Here is a 14,934-nt window from a genome sequence, read left to right as displayed (position 1 = left end):
AACTGCAACATAAGCAATAAAAGTTCACTGAGCATCTGGCTCTGTCTACTCATTCAGAGCACTGTGAGCATCAGATAAAGCTGGCACTGGGGACATCTTAATGCCAGTCAGTGAGGTAGTGACTATTGTTCCTTTATGAAGCATTTTGATACTGAATTTCTGAATGGTACCTGTGAAAATATGTAGGAAGTTGATACCTAGAATTCAAAGATATATCCAACTGAATCATCTCTGGCCAGAAACAAGTGAACACACACACATACACACACACACACACACACACACACACACACACACACACACACAAAACCACTAATATCTGCAACCTATATGTGCTCTAAGTCTAAGATGGATGAAATGAAAGTTTCAGTGTTTCCAAAAACTGAAGAACAATTTGGAAAAGAAAAGTCATGAATCGCTTCATTGTACCATTAGGGCCTGTGATTACCCTGATTTACAAATGAGGGAGGTGAGTCTTAGAAATGTTAATACAGGCCTGCTCCATGTCAGATATGTTATATCTATATCTCTAATCTAGTAGATAGATAGATAGATAGATAGATAGATAGATAGATAGATAGATAGATAGATAGATGTGTGTGTATGTATGTATGTATGTATGTATGTATGTATATGTGTGTGTGTATGTATGTATGTATATATGTATGTGTGTGTGTGTGTGTGTGTGTGTGTGTAATAATCAGGCTAACCTCATCCCTAGCCCATCACCACACTTTTCCCCTTAATAACCTTTCAGTCTGAGTGAGAAGTTCATTGTTTCCATGTTGCAAGTGATGTCTACCAGGTGTCAGACTCTGAAACCTTGACATTTAGGATTTATTTAAACTGTCCATATTAGCTCTTTGTGACTAGAAAAACAGAAACATCTGGTAATCTGGTGATATATTGTGGGCATGAGACAGAGCAAAATACATTTTCTGACTTTTAGTTATTAACTTTGCTGAGTAAGTGTGTTTGGGGTTTTGGTTTGAGCTTTATAGTTTTAAGTCACAGTAGTATCATATTAAAAGTGGTAAGTTATCCTGATTTCAAAATCACTCTGGGTCTGAGAGCATGGGTGTAGCCATAGCTCAACTGCTTTATAGCACATGCTCAGTAACCACAACCATTAGCTCAAGAATGGTGCTTCCCACATTAACAATGTGTTAGTTAACCTAATCTAGAAAAATCTTCTCAGGCACATCAAGAGATCTATCCTTTTGGGTGCTTCTAGAGCCTGTCTATTTCTAATCATCCTAAGTCAACTCCCTGACAACTTGACAGTGAAACATATGACTTTAAGCCATTATCTTCCACTTCTTATCCCATAGAATCTTGACCATCTCAAAAGGCAAAGGTATGAAGTCCAGCTTCAAAGTCCTCTTTATCTTTGCCAGTTCCTAAACGGTTGAAAATCACATCTTTTGAATACACACACATACACACACACACACACACACACACACATATGTGCAGAGTCTCTTCCAAGACCAATGGAAATCTTTTAACAGTCATCTCCTCTCACAATAAAAAGTAGTCCTATGAAATGTGGTGGTATATGCCTATAATCTCTGCCATAGTGATGTGGAAGGAAGGGAATCAAGTTCATGATTATCCTTAATTACATAGCAAGTTTGAAACCAGCCTGGACTACATAAAACCTTGTCTAATCTTTCACTCACTATCAATCATTCAATTAATCAATCATTCAGTAAATCAAATGAGTTATAAATTTCTAATATACAATAATGTCAACATTCACATTCTAAAAAAGAAGATGAATAGGAGCATATTAAGGAAAGCTCATAGCAAAATTGAACAAAACCCAGCAAGACAACAGCAAGTCCCAAGCTTCCTGTCCAGCATTGATGTCATCATCTGGGCTTGACAAGCTTAGGTAACTCGTCTGTCCCTCCAGTTTTGTTGCCTATAACACACTTAACCTCTTTCTGGCGCATGCTCCACTTCATGAATTCATCTTCCCATAATAAACAGATCACAGCCCTTTTATCACTAATCTCCTAAATCCTCCCTTTACATTTGGGCTTTACTTTTATAGCCTTTCCCTATGGTCTCCTGGGGCCTTCTTGCAGAAAACCAGGCTCTGCTATACCTTGCTTGGCCTCAGTAGCTTTCTTGAACCTTGACACAGGCCTCCATTCTCCTTTCATTCTGGCCATCTGTCATGCCTCTAAGAACAATGTCATGGATAATGCCACCAAGTTCTGATGCCAAACTAAGATGCAGCCCCAAGTCCTAGACAATAGTTATATTAGCCTTCATGTTTCTTCCAAGCTGACCTCCGAGAGAACACCTCCTGATATGGTGACCTTCACATATGTAATGTATTCTGTGGCTTTCCGAGTTGAGGCTCTCTTTCTCCCACATGTATTAATATTTTCACAAGACAGAGCCTTCCATGGATTGGCTCTTGTCTTTGAGTACCCTTCTAATTTTCAAGGAACACCTGGTTTCCATTTAATCATTCTACTCTTTTAAATAATGACAGTTGCCTTTCAACTTGTCTTGTCAGTAACATTAAACTTAATACTTGTCCTTGCAGACATGAACATTTAGAATATATTTCTGTTCCATTCTTTACTCTCTTTCTTACAATATACCTCAATGAACATTGTACCAATGCCATGACCTGAATGTCATTCTGCCTTTAAATATCCTCTGCCAAACTAATTAATTTTGAATTCTTACTCAAGTTCCAAAACTTGAGAAGAATAGAGAGTAAATCCAGAATATAACACATAGGTCCTCTATGTCAGTTTCTCGTAGAGTCCTTGTTCCCTTCTGAAACCTCATAAGCTGGGCTTCTATTTCTACTAATTATTGTTAGCATCCTGATCCTCCAAACTCCTATCAGAATGGACTGCTAATCTTTTCTAGGGCTTTTGTAGCCCAGTTATGCAAACTCTTTCATGTTACTTCCATCAAACTAGTTCCAAAGGCCCATAAAGCACATAGTCAGGTATATTTTAGCTATAGCCCCATTTCTTCAGAATCACTTTTCTTTATATTGTTGTTTCCCTGTTTTATTGTTCATTGTGATCAAACCACAACATAAGCAACTAAAGGAAGGAAGTTGCCATTTTGGCTCCCAGTCTGAAGAAACACCTATGATAGCAATGTCATGTCTACAGGATCACAAGGCAGCTAATCACACTGCACATTCATCCAGGAAGCAAAGAGCAATGCATTTTTGTGGTCAATAACTTTTATCCTTTATGCAATTTGGGACTCCAGCCTAGAAATTAGGGAGGACCACATTTAGGGTGAGTCTTCCTACTTCAATTAATTCAATTTAGAGAAGTCCTCAAACACATGCTCAGAGATTTGTACTTTCTGTGATTCTATAGCCTGTCAGCTTGATAATTATGAGTACCAACTATGGTCTTCCTTCTACAGTGGATAACCAAGATATGGGCAGTCACCGAAAACTGTTCAGGAAAGTGTTTCCCCTTAGAGACAAGAAAGCATAAAAAGAAGCCCTTCATTCCCCAGCAGCCTGGATAATCATGCCCATCATCTTCCATTAATTTATGAGATACACAGCAAACTAGGATGCTCTGTGTCTCATCATATCCTGGTTCCTTTGTGTGAGAGGATATAAGGAGATAATGAAGGGATTGAAAGTACAGTCTAAATTCAGTCACTGAGCCTCCTCTTCTTTTCCTTTAACCAAGTCTTTCCCTTATGTCTGGCTCTGAAAAACTGGATCCCTGTCTTATTTCTGATGCCAGAGACCATCTCTTGCTCCTGTCTAGCAGAATTTGTTGCCATTGGTTGGTGCCATGATTCCTATAAAGCCTTCCTCATCCTAATGTTCCTCCAAGCAGAAGCTGCCAAAGCTGGGATATTATGCTTTATAAAGGGATTAAAGGCCCCCAAATGAGGGTGTTTACAGGACTAGGTAGTGTTGCTATACCTTGGGCTCCCTGATATATCCTTGGTAAGAACTAAGTATGAGTAAATGGAAATGCCTCCTTCCTGCCATTAGTGAAGCCTGAAATAGAATTCCACAAAATAGTTCACAGTGGCTGCAGACAGGAATACTATCCAAACAGCCCAGCCCTGTCCATAGAAGGATTCTTGAAATTTGGGGCACTAAGGAAAATGAAAAATATCACAGTATAATAAAAGGGTTGTGACATTTATTTATGTTTTTTCTCATTTTCACATTTAATAGGCATGAGGGCCTTATAGGTTATGTGTTTTTATAATCATGAAAAAAATCAACAAGAAATAAGACACATGAAAACTCTGCTGTCACACTGTAATATGATGTAAGAACTGCCCTTGCTATAACAATCACAGGTTTACAAACAAAACATGTTGGTGAAACAGGTTATTTTCAAATCAGCCAGTCAGGCAAAGTCTTGATGACCTAGAAGAGGTGACACTCTGTGGTTATTTAAATAAGAAATGTCTCCCATAGGCTTATGTATAAGTTCCTCCCATAGCTTCCCAATTAGGAGCACAGTTTGTGAAAAATATGGAACTTTTAGGAGGTAAAGACTTGCTGGAGAAAGTATGTCACTTGGGGCAGGATTTAAAGTTGTGTGCCTCACTCCACTTAAAATTGCCTTTCTGCTTCCAGTTTGTAGCTGAGATGTGATATTTGTCTTCTTGTACCAACTGCCTGATTTATCTATCTATCTATCTATCTATCTATCTATCTATCTATCTATCTATCTATCTATCTGTAACACAGTATGACAAACTAAGATCTTATATAAGTTGCTTTTAGTCATGGTATATTTCCAGCCACTGGAAAGTAGCTGATATCCTCTGCAGCTGTCAGGGGGGCAGAGTTCTAGTGCAAAGAGTACACTAGAAGTTGTGCACAAGTGCAAAGAGGCTTTAAGTGGACTTGGTATGTTTAAGGAATAGGAAGCTCATGCATCAAAGAAATGTAGAAGAAAACTGAGTCCTGTGACTTCAGGTCACGTGTATCTTCAGTATCAATTACACACTACACATATTCATTACCAAGTGTATAAGAATCATACCTCAGTACTATAAGAGGCTTCCTTCCCTGAAGTTCTGTCCAAATTTTACCTATGGAGAAAGAAGAAACACTTCACATTTCAAAGACGAGATGGCTCAGGTGAGTTCTTTAAGCAAAGACTAAAATGTCAGGAGTCCTCAAGGATAGGATGGATCTGAGGATCCCTATGATGCCACCAGGAGGAACATGTATCAAGTGAAGAGGACTGTGATCTTCATATGAAACAAGAGAGCAGTGTACTCTACACCTTTCAAAGAGGAAGTAAGAGATAGCCATTAAACAAGAGTTGTAAACTCCCTCACTTTGTAGGCATGTGTCTTGTGCAGGTCACCTTTCCTCTTAGAATTGTGTCTTCCTTTAAAGCAAGTATTATGCAAAAAGATTTTCCAGGTGTATTCATGTTAAATTCTGGAGTCTCCAGCTTTGTCTTCTAGGTGAGATAGAGGAAGAACAAGACTATGGAGAGATCAGATATTTGGGGAGCAGCCTGCAGTGTTCTGCAATTTCTCAGAACTAGAACAGTAAAATTCAAGCCTTGAAAACAAATTAAAATCTGTTTTTTCCCCCAGTACCAGCCACTGCCTTGGGGACCTCAGAAAATTAAAATCCATGTGTGTTCCCACTGGATTTATTTTTAATTCCTTAATGCAAATATCTAAGAAGAGAGGCTTAAGGCAAGTACTGGTAAAATTGAGAAATGTAGCAACAACCTGTAAATCAAAGGCCCTCTCCCAGCAGGACATAGAAAGCATAATATGTTGATATACTCTGACAGTTGATGTGAGACAGGTAGGAATTATGTTGAATGACATGTGGATACACATGCATGAACACTCACACACACACACACACACACACACACACACACAACACACACACTCCTTAAACATGCACATGCACCTGTATGAGCCTATACAGCCATGTATACTTTACCATTCAGATCCACAGCTGAAGAAACTAATTATCCTTCTATATACTTCTATTACTGAAATACTGCACTAATGAACAAACACTGTCACTTCAAAGCTATACACATTGTATCCATGCATATTTATCTTTTACAGCTGGATTTATACACCTCATAAAACATGTTTGTATGTCATATGAATGCAAACATACCTGTCCCCACACCTTTCTTCAGTTACTATATGTTTAAATAAGAGATTGGGTCTATCTACTGAGAGAACATAACTACAGCTCCTGAGTAACTATAGTAAAAATCATGCTTGTCTACAGAACTCAATGAGGGCTGGTTCTGGTAAGTATTAGCAAATTGTATCTGAGTCCAGGGAAATGTCCATGTCACATTAGAAAGCACAAGATAACGATGATGCAGCACATAAAAGAAGCCAACTGCAGAACGAAAGTCGCATGCCTCTCAGTGTTTAAGGCACTGGGTCTAGGAGGCCTCTAGGGCTAGTTCCAAGGTCACCATAAAGACTAAATGGAGGGAGACTTTTCCCTCATATGGGGCCTGGGGGAAGACAGCACCATAACCCTAGCAGGGACAAAGCACCGAAGCCTTAGGCTGAAGTAGGGCATCAGTGCAGTGGAAGAAAGACTATGAGAAGCTCTAAAATCCTCTGAAAATAAAACATTTATATGTCTGTAAATTTTTTTATGGAAAATTATAGATATAAACCCTGTTGGACTGAAAATATGGACTACAAAAGAAGTACAGATTGGCTGAAAATATTGGGAGGGAGGGAGGCAATATTATCTTTAAGCGAACAGGGTCATCAGGGTCCAGAGTGCACTCTGAGGGATGTCTTGATTCTTGTGTCCTGGAAAAAGGAGCTGGACCATAAACCCATAAAGAGTGATAGAAGCAGCGGCCATTAGAAAAAGCCCTACCCTTGATGCACAATAAATTGGAACTTTTATATCCTCTCCACAATATTCTGTTATATGCCAGCCTTTGTGGAAAGGGGCTTCCATTCTATTTCTCTCTACAGTGACTTTCTTCATATGCTAATTTTTACCTCGATCTATATTCTCCTGTGACAATGTGAAATAGCCACGTTTTTCAGAGTGTGAATTGGAACATATACTTGGATTAAAGAAATAGGAAAGAATCAAAATGAAGAGCAAAATAATTAGAGGACATAGTTAAAGAAATGAAACTTACTGGAAAAAGATGATGAGACCAGCAAGGAGAACAGCGAAGTCAGAAGAAGTAACAGAGTTAGAAGAACAATACCAATCTCAGAAAATTGATTGATACCTGGAACTGTTACAGATGATATATATGGTGATTGACAAAGGCCATGATATGCTTATTAAGTGACCTTGTCACACAGGCTTCTGGACTTGGGTCCTCACAATATCACATCTTCTCAATTAATTCTAAAATTTAGTTCAACTATTGACCCTACAGAATCAAGAATCTTGGAGAATGGAATTTTCGATTTATTGTATTTCGCTTGACTTGGCTTCAGAGAACAAACTGAGATGGAGCATTGAATGTATGTAATACTTGGCAGCATAGGGCACCTGTGTTGTATGAAATCATGGGATATTATTTACCTTATATAAGTTGAAATCTCATAAAATAGGGCTAGGAAGGAATCAGAAACAAAGAAAGAATAGCTTTCCTTGCTTTCTGTACAGCAGGAGTCTGTGATTACATCTGCTACATAGGGCAGAGGGCTTATGTTGTCATTTCCAACACTGCTTCATCTTGACCATGGCAGAATTATCTGTGACAGCACAAGAATCAGGACATCTCTCCAGGCAGCTGAGAAGGAGGGGCTTCTAATTGCTCTGGGTCTCAAAAGTCACAACAACCATCTTGGCTTGGGAAAAGGAGATCATTAATCCCCAAGACAGAAAATAAAATGAGCTTTCAAAATAATGAACAAAAATGCACTACCAAACAATGATCTCATTGTGATATGATGTGCTCATATTGTGAAAAGACTCAATATTTTCTTCATAGAGATTTGAGCAATCCATATTTATTTAAAGGAAGTGTCAATCAAATCAGAGATCCAGGGGAGAAAGGAAGAAATATGTAAGAACAATATCTTAGGGGCACAGAGAACAGAGTCTAAAAATAACATGGCCTGTGTTCATTTCATTTATTTCTGTATCCCTTATCCCAGGTGCTGTGTCTAGGTCTTTAATAAGCATTGGTGGAATGGAATCATTAATAAAGTGATATTTTCAAATGTGTTTCCCTACCTAGAATGCCCTTCCCCTTCCAAGTGTGTTTTTTTTAATCTTACTTGTATTTTATGTGTTGTCATAAATCACACATGAAGTATCAGTCCCTGGTAGGAATCATCTCTGGCAATTCAGAACAAAACATCTCTCTGCCATTCCCGTTAGTTAAGTCTCAGACTTCCTATAGCCACTGCAATTGAGTCAGGTTTTTTAACAGCTTACTTGTTTCTGAGCATTCCATACATAAAATCCATTTCTCATTCTCTTTTTCAGTTATCCAGTATTCTTTGCACACAGTAGGATCACAGTGCATAGAAGCTGACAAACTGTTCCAAGAGACATTAAGCAGAAAATATACACCTCAATTAGTTACCAAAGGAACACAGTATAAAGGAGAGAGAAAGATGTAATGATAAATAAAGTTTATGAAAAATAATCAACACTATTGAGGTTTTTCTTTTACTGTTTATTGTAATGATAAGTGCAGACACCCAAGATCTGAAGTATGAATATTGTCCCTGTGACTCGGTCCCCAGTTAGTTGTTATTGATAAAGATGCCAACAACCAATAGCGGGGAGAAAAGTTAGGTGCAGTTGAGGATTCATGGGCTTAGAGAAAGAGAGAACCACAAGGAGGGAAGGAACAGGAAGAAACCACCATGAAAGAGAAGAACATGCAGCATGAAGACAGAGGGTCACCATGGGATAGCTGAGCCATAAAAACATGGCTATGGGCTGGCCAGTTAGAGATAAGAGCGGCCCAGGTGGAACATAGAAAATAGTAAGTGATAACTTGGGGTTATTGATAGGAAAGCAGATTCTAACAGCACGGAGGGTAGACAGCTGCCCAGCTATTGTGATACCTAAGGTATATTGTAAATACAAAGGTTGTGTGTATGTGTGTGTGTGTGTGTGTTTCATCCAGGAACATAGTCTAAGGTGAGGAAGAAGTGCTGCACCAGGATTTTTAATAATTATTACTATACTATCTAGTTGTGTGTTATCTGTTTTGCTGTATTTTTTATTGACATCATTGAGGAATCACACATTCCTTCTAAATTCATTATCATCAGTCGGCCATGATTCCTTCAGTAAAGTATTTTGCCATGAAGTTACATATTTAAGATGAAAAATGTGAAAGGTATTTTCTGCATTGTAGATAGGCCTCAAGTGATTTTATATAATTGCTTTCCTAGCTCATGTGTGTATGTGTTTGAATGTGTGGGTGTGTGTGTGTGGTGTGTTTCTGGTCTCTTGAAGGACAGCCATGCTCCTCTCAGAACTGATTATGATGGAAGTCCCTCAAACAAAGGAAACTCTTTATGCAGCTAAGTAGGTCTTCTTCTAAGTTCCTCTGTTTTCTCCAAAACAAACATTTTGAAAGTGTGTCATTCTGTTTACTCAAGAAATTACATATTTCTTCTACAAATCACATGAAAGGATCAAGTTTCAAATGTTCTCAGTACTTTCTCAGAAGAGTTAGTCATTCATGTAGTCAATCTTGTCCTTCACTTACAGAACCACTTTTAGCCACAGTGTCAACTCAGCTCCCTTTATGGATCTAGTCTTGTTGACCTCCAGACACTAAATTTCACACGCCTGCTCTCTGCCTTGACAACTTCTCATGTTCCATAACCAAGCTTCCCGTGTGGAGCCTCTGCATGGCAGAGATCTCGCACCCCCGCACACACCCCAACCCCCAGGACTGAACATTAATGCTCGAGTAATCATGCATCAGACTTGCATCATTCTACCAAATTATGTTATCTCCAGTTCCCTGTAAAATTAAGGTCATGAAGGTCCATTTATTACTATTAGCTCCAAACTCCTCAGCCTGGCCTTAAAAGCCCACTACAGATCTTTTAGGTGTCAACCCAGGCTATCTCCTAAGATAACCTGCAAGAGTGCACAGTTGATTATAGACTTTTATATTTACAAAACTGACTTTGACCTTCAAGTTCCATTCTCAGACCCAGTCATCTAGACTATATGGCCTTATTTCTCCAGTTTTTTTTCTACATGGGCTCTTCAGTATCACATCCTGATAGTTAATTAGTATTATAAAATGTTTCCTAAAGTCTGGGTGCTTATTTTCAGTAGTACCTTGACTCAATACGTGGTATTTCACAGACTAACCCGACACTGCTTTCATCCCTCACTCTGGCTCTAGAACCCCAGAACTAGGTATAGTATCTAGGACACTATAGAAAAAGCTAATAGTAATAAATGGACCTTCATGATCTTAATTTTACAGGGAACTGGAGAAAATAGTTTTCTTAGAAAATGAGTTCAAGAAGTAGCTAAACTAAGGACACTAGGCTAGAATCATATCTAAAGCTGAATATGGGACAACAAAATGTCAATGAAATGGTAAATCTTAAGGCAAAAAGACTTGGTAGATGTTTTTCAGGTATACTGCACTGTCTAGATGAATTTTAGGTTCAGTACAAAAATCCATACCCAAGTCAACTTGAGACATAAGAGGAAAGAATTAGTTCCTAGACTTCAAAATCTTGGACTATTTCTGGCTTCTTATTTGGTATTCCTTCAACGTTTACCTCTATTCCTTGCAGCTACTAAATGTTGTTTCCTTCTTTCTCTTTAATGCCTTGGAGAGAAAGCTCCAAACTCCTATCCAGTATCCAAAAGAGAGATTGCCACATTCAAATCCATGAAAGAAAATTATCATAAAAAGCATCCTGCATATCTTTTGTCTTATGATCTTGTGCTTTCTTGGCACTTTGTGACCCAGTGTTGTGATAGACAGGACGCAAACACAGGACTCCCAGCCTGGCTATTTTCTCAGTTAGATTACTTAGGCTCTGTCCTCATCTGAATTAAGCACCAGAGAAATAGAAAGAAAATACCAGGAAAAGGGATTAGGCAACACGACAGCCAGTTCTCCTGGGGAAGGGGCATTCTCAGTGACTCTACTCAAATTGTACGCTGGAAGCCCATCTACTGTGAGCTGTGCAATTCCTGTCACATAAAAATCCTATGACTCATCACTTTTCAAGCCTTTGTATTAATTCATCATCCTGAACTTTAAGAAGTTATGGGTGATGGTGAAACAGAGAAATATTATTTCTTTTCTCACTCAATCATAAGGAGCATACATTCAATAACATGTTAATATGCTAAACCTTCTACAACCTACTTACATGAATTTTTCAAAGAAGAATTACTTGGTAAAAAGTTGGGGCTTGGAAGCTAAAGAGATGACTTAGAGGTTAAGAGTAGTTGTAGCTCTTTCAGAAGTCCCAGGAGTAGTTCACAGTAACAACATGGTAGCTGCCAGCCATCTGTAGCTCCAGCTCTAGGAACCTCAGCCTATTTCTCTGACCTCCATTGGGCACCAGGCATATATGTAGTGCAGATACATACAATACAGGCAAAACAGTCACACATATGCAATAAAATAGGTAAAGTGAACAAAGCACTGTAAGCTGGGAGCTATGGGAAATAATCAAGTGTAGTCTAGAAAAAGAAGGTAGGAGACATCATTATATAAAGACTGATTTTAGATTTTAGAAGACTTAAAAGGGAAAGAAATCTTCATATCCATTCAGACAGTACAGTTTGCCTGTCAGTTCACTCTATGTCAACTGCTGTCCTATAACTTCATCAAGGAACAGTTGCCATGGTCAGCCCTCCGTCTAGATAGCCCTTAATGAGAATATCCAATGCCTTTCCTTGTTTTTTTTTTTTTCCCAGGGATCCAAATTCAGGCTTCTTCCTGTGCCACCCTCCCTAGCACCCTACAGCATCTTCTCTGTACTCTAGTGTAAATGATTCTTTAAGGCCCTGGCAACATATCCTACCCGATAACAATTTCTCCTAGGATTCTTATTTCTGATAACTTTCTCCCTCACCCAAACTATATTGTATGCTGTCTCTTCCCCTATAAAAGCAGCCGGCATCAAATTCATATGTGTGGGAGTTGTTTATATGTGTATCTGTCTTCCTCAATAGACTGTCATTTCCCACAGGTCTCGAGTTGCTTTCTCATCTTGGTAGTCTCACAATTTCAAATACTGTCCTTTGAACTGAACAAATGTTTTCCAGATTGCTGAATCCGATTGTGCTAGATTCTTGCAAGACATTTTTCAAAAGTTCTGTATTAAGTGCTATGCTACTTCCAACCTAGAAATAAAAATCTCACAGTTTATGGAAAGATTTAAGGGGTCTATTAATAACCCTTTCTTCTCTCTGCCCATGTTCTAAACTAGTTAAACCATCAAACAAAATGTAAGACAGAGATTTCAAGCACCTTTATAATTGACAAAAATTAAAGTGAAGAAATAGAAAAGACATACACCAAGAAAAATCTTCCTAACTCTGAACATTGGCCTGAAGTCTTCCTAGAATAGTTACTTTTTAAAAGTCATTGCATAGTGCACTGGTCCTTGCTTCTTATAAACAGACAGGTTCCTAAGAAGGTAGAACTACGTATGCTCTACCATGTCCCATGCTTATACCTCCTCTCACTAAGGCCAAGAGAGGAGTGAAAAATGCCTTAAGTATGTCTCCAAAGAAAATCTACCCAGTGACAACCAACCATAAGAATTGGGGATGCATTTTCAGCACATCTTTCTCTTCTTTTGTCAGGAAACCAGTCATCATCTGCATCTCATACTTTGCTTGAAATTAGAACTTTGGATACAGCTATGAATTATGGAAGCACAATTATAGCATCCCCAAGCCTCAAATTCCACAGTGATGAGAAGAACCAAACTACATGATTCAGAAAGTGAGAACACCTGGGGATCCCATAAAAGCCATCCAAACTGAGAGGTCCTCAAACACCCCTGAAGCAGTGGCAATGGATCTAGACGGTATCTACATGATTACCCTTTCTTTCTCTGTCTCCCACTGCAAACTAACACAGTCCTTTGTGTATAACAAACATCTAGAACAGGGACTCTTTAAGATCTTGGCTAATAATAGCATAGACAACATAGAACTTTCTAGAAATGCAGGTCTTCAACTTTGCTTCAGAACTAGGCTTGGGATCACAGAAGTGTTATACCAACTCTTTCAGGACCTGGTTGGGGTGAACTACTGGCAAGACATCACTTAAGTGTAAAAGTGTACACTGAGATGTAGAGAAAAAGTCTCAATTTTATCACCTTAGCCCATAAAAACACCCTGGCCTGAAAGGAGGTTCAAAATCAAGATGTTTGTGTCACTTTTACAGCAAGATCAGCTTTTCCACAGCTTCTGTTGGCCTTCAATTACAATCCACAAAATGGAAGGACTAGAATGTATCCAGCCTTTCTAAATTAGCTGCCTATTTTATTTGTATGTTCCTCATGTTATATGTCACTGTTCTAAAAATTGTGTGGTCCAGCAGCCAACATCTGAAAATACACTGTGGGCTCTTGGAAACCAGGATTACATGCACATAGGAGGTAGAACACCAAGCATACAAATTTCTATATGCAATACCTTTAAACTTTTTCTCTAACTCAGTTCAATCTAAATAAGATAAAACCCAGCTAAATCTGAACACAGACAAAAATGTGTACCGATTAAGAGACAGGTGCCCTGTGATGCAATATCTCTAAACAAAGCACTGAAATTGTATGCGCATTTGGGAAAGGATTTATTTTCTAACCAAAGTTCTATAGGGAAAATATTATTGAAATGGAATACACATTTCAGCTGAGCCCTTGTCCTCAGCAGGACTTGACAGTGTCATAACTTAGGTGCCTGCCATAAGTTTTTCCCTTGTTCGTTGGCAAAGGCAGATCACCACCACTAACAGAAGTCTCTGGGGTCATTCTTGAATACTCAAGAAGAAAACTACTGGTTCTTTGCCAACCTGGGACATGTAAATCTATAATGCCGACTGCTACTCCCTGGATAGGTTCATCTTCTGAAGACTACTGCAGCAAGCCACCTCAAGGCTGAAGCTTTTAGATTCACTAGGTTCAATCCAAGGAAATAGAAGAATATTACATTGACACTAATATGGGTCTAATTAAACACTATCATTTCTGATTCAGTATTCTTCCTTCATTCAGAGAAATCGTTATTTGTAAACAAAAATGATTATTTGTAAAGTTTTAGAAAGAAGAAAACCAGTTATATGTTCTATATAGTGTAAAATGTACTGTAAGTAATTTCTACCTCTAAAGATCTTAATATCTGTGACCCTGAAGCCAAAAATAAAAATTCTTGTTTCTTCTGCTGTCTTTTTTTGTTTCATTGTATTTACACCCTGAGACAATAAGCGTATGAGTAAAATAAGTATGTACTAATCAATGTAATGATTAGGCAATCTTTCAGAATTTTATTCTAAGATTATTCAAGTATAGAACATATATCACTTATTGTTTAAGATCATAGTACAACATTGATATTGAAGTATTCTCATCATATTTTTGTTTAGGGGAGCCTTAAAAATGTTGTATGCCAGGACAATATGTGACAAGATGGTATTCTAACAACAGTCAATAACTATTTTCGGCATTTACAATAAGAATTACTGTCATGTGGTGGGATATTATAGGGGAAGGTTTTCAGTGTACCTCTAAGGCTAACAAATGATTTAATTCATTTTCTTTTTTTTTTTTTTGGAGTTCAACAAATTAAAGTTTATTAAATATAGAAAACTGAACATTTTCCAGTAAACATCATTTACTTTCTTGCAGTATACCAGAATAATGACATTCACTTAGAAGATGAAATTGAGCCGGGCGTTGGTGGCGCATGCCTTTAATCCCAGCACTTGGGAGGCAGAGGCA

This window comes from Mus caroli, chromosome 15, assembly GCF_900094665.2.
Source record: "Mus caroli chromosome 15, CAROLI_EIJ_v1.1, whole genome shotgun sequence".
Lineage (NCBI taxonomy): Eukaryota > Metazoa > Chordata > Mammalia > Rodentia > Muridae > Mus > Mus caroli.
This window is presented reverse-complemented; position numbering follows the sequence as displayed.